The sequence below is a fragment of the Thermobia domestica genome, chromosome 4, assembly GCF_964235325.1.
Source record: "Thermobia domestica chromosome 4, izTheDome1.hap1.1, whole genome shotgun sequence".
Taxonomy (NCBI): Eukaryota; Metazoa; Arthropoda; class Insecta; order Zygentoma; family Lepismatidae; genus Thermobia; species Thermobia domestica.
Window position 1 is genome coordinate 312969243 of NC_137457.1, and position 3459 is coordinate 312972701.

The window sequence follows — 3459 nt, forward strand, 5'->3', positions numbered from 1 at the left end:
TAATTGCAGCTTATATTTTTTAAAACATGTCTAGAGTTATGCTACATTGTCTTAATTAGTCTATTTAAAAAATATTTTTATTGAAAAAAATATCAATTTGTAAAAAAATATTTATTGGACCCCCGCGCGCGAGTACTCCTGTGAGAAAGGGGCGTGAGTGCTTACGGGTTAAAAACGAGTCTATCAGTAATTATTATAACTTTTCTGTTTATGCGAAGTTGAGTGAAACAACACGACACGTGTACAGACCATCCTAGGTGATTGCAAAATTACCTGAAATCTTCCAAATTTGCTTTCCTTTGCTCGGTTGCGTTTGTCCTGCTGTTGCGCCGCACGCCCCATTTATTATAGTAGTGTTACCTCTTATAAGTATTAAGCTTTTGCAGTGTCTTGATCTTGTACTTTCAACTCCGTTCAGATGCTTCTATGATGATTATTTTTAATATCAATCTTTCGCAAGCTTTTTTTTTTTTTTTTTTTTGTAAATAAATCTTCAAGAAAAGAACATGAAAGCTGAAAGATGTTGTCAACGAACAAAATTAGGAAGTTGCCTCAAATGTACTGGTACAAACTAATGCAAGACTTATATATATGAAGGACTTAATTTATGAATTAAGTTGATTTTCCTCATATTAAGTCCCAATTTGATTTTTCTATCTTGGCCTTTTCACTTTTGTAAGTTACTCTTATGTTTCTTATATATATATATATATATATATATATATATATATATATATATATATATATATATATATATATATATATAACTAATGAGCTCTTTATGTTCGCAGCATAAGGAATTAAAGAAAAAGTGTATTTCTTTTCATAAGTCCGTAAAGAATTAAGAAAAAAGTCACAGAAGAATTGTGAATATGGAAGATCAAGAAATTTCATTAGAAACCCAAAGAGAGAGACAAAATATCCCAAGGGTAAGATATATATATACGGTATATCTTAGAAAGGATTTTTTTTTTTTTTCTCAGAGGAACATTTTCCACTAATGTCATTATGTCTTAAAGCAGAGAAAGAAGGTTTCCCACTTTTATTCCTGCTTTTGCTGGCTAAGAATACAACGTTTATATTTTGACTTCATTATTCTAAAAGAGAGTGTGCTGCTATTTTTATTTCGAAATTTTTAAAATGTTTATTTCGTTTTCTTCTCTTGGTCTCTCACGTTTTTAGCAGATAAATAGAACACTTGATCCTAAACAAAATTATAGATAAAAGTGAGACAATATACACAGTCTAGCTCAGTAATAAAAAGAATGATGACATGATTATTAATCTCACTGTAGCCAGTGTTTTAGTTGAAAAAGAATTTTTGTGGAAACTTAATTTCGATGTAATGAAAAAAAAGGTATCATAAAGTACGAGGGGGTATCCAAAAGTGGTAGTTATCACCATGAAACAAAATACATACAATACTCATTGTAATTGGTCAAAAGTTAGTTCTTCTCCATGTAGTCTTCCTGCAGAGAAACACATTTTCCCCAGTATTTTTTTTACCATTTTCAAGCGCTCTTTGTAGAAGTCCTCCGATTCGCTCGAAAACCACTGTTCCACTTCGAAAATAACACCCTCTCTGTGGTCAAATCGGCGACCACGAAGTGGTTTCTTCATTTCGGTAAAGAGGAAGAAGATACTAGGCGCAAAATCAGGCGAATAAGATGGATGCGGCAAAAGTTCATAGCCTAACCGGTGGGCGGCGACAACGGATACTTGAGTTTGCTTTTGAAGAGGTGTCAACAAGCGAGAAGCCCATTGTGCAGACACCTTTATTCATGTGCAGTTTCTCATGAATAATCCTCCAAGCACCTCCGTAACTTAGTCCAGTCTCTGCCATCACTATTTTAATGGTCGATCTTCTGTCTTCGACGGTCTCCACTTTCTTCAGCATTGCAAGATCATCCTTAATTGAGGGTCTCCTCGCTCGTGGCTCGTCTGTGAGGGACATGTGATCACTTTGAAATTTTCGCTTCCACCTCAGAATCGTGTCATACGATGGGCTTTTATCCCCATAAACAGCCTTCATTTCGTCGTGGATTTGGTGTGCGTTGTTGCCCCTCAAATGGAGGAACTGTATGACACTTCAGGCTTTAATTTTGTTCATCATGCAGGTTGATGTCTTCTACAGAAAGAAAAATACTTTAGACACGTATTTGATATTTGCACAAGTATACATAGAAATAACACTGATTATGCACAAAAAGTTTAATGTAAATATGTGTTTAACTTCTTTATGATAATTAAAAGTTTTGGATACCCCCTCGTACAACTTTCTGGGAAACCTAACTTTGTTTGCTAAACTGGGAGTCTTACGAGTATGTTACATCAAGTGCTTTTAATGTTATCTCTTTCTTAAATACGAAACCTGTAGATTCACTGAATTCTTGAACATTGTTACCCCATTGTGGATTATACCACTCTTTGGGTATCCATTACACATGAACACGGCCCAAGAATTGAAATAAGGTCAAGAAAAGTATCCGATCATATCACACGTTTTCACTCATTAGCGGTCCATGTTGCTTGTGAACACATAGTGATCCCTTATCAGTGTTTTCCCCCGTGCAACTTGACTTCGTATATCTGTGCCATGTAACTCCTGGCGAACTCTGATTGTCGATACAAACTGTGGGAAGCCCTGCTTGAGCTTTTCCGTCACTTGCACTGTAATCGCATTACGGTTCTAAGTGTCAATGCTCGGCGGGACCTTTCACTGATGTTCGTCATTGACCACTGTTCTTCGATGATGTGGGCCGCGGTGGCTCAGTGGTAGAATGTTCACCCCTGGTGCTTGGGGTCCCGGGTTCGTCCCAGCCCCCGCCAAGTGAACTTTGTGGAGGACAAACTCCGTGCGCGTGGATTTTCTCGGGGTTCTCCCGTTTCCTCCCACTTACTTCATTCCACCATTTCATTCATTACTCATCATCAGCGTCTCCTTTAGCCTAACCGGCATAACCGTGGGACGTCAAACTCAAAGATTCCATTTCATTTTTGTTTTTCGATGATGTGGTTTTGTCATAAGTTGTGTAGACCATCATCACTTTGTACACTGTCCCTCACGACCAGTGGCGTATTTAGGGGGGTGGCTTCCGGGCTTAAGCCCCCCCCCCGAAATCTTACTTAGTTTAGTAAAGTAAATGAAATATCTTGCAGAATTTTCACATTTCCAGACAAAGCCCCTCCCGAAACAAAATCGTAAATACGCCACTGCTCACGACATACCCAACACACGCCACCTTCATGACGCTCACATCACTAACCGAACGCCAACAACTTGCCCTCTTTCTTTGGAAATCAGACAGTTCGTTCATTTTACACTATCACCGTTTGTTCAGTTCGTTACACAATGTACGCTCTTCTACTGTTCCTCACGTATTACGGAGGCTACCTTAATACATAATCAAAGATACGATGGTATTACGATCGCCACCTGACCCTTGCCAACTTCAGACG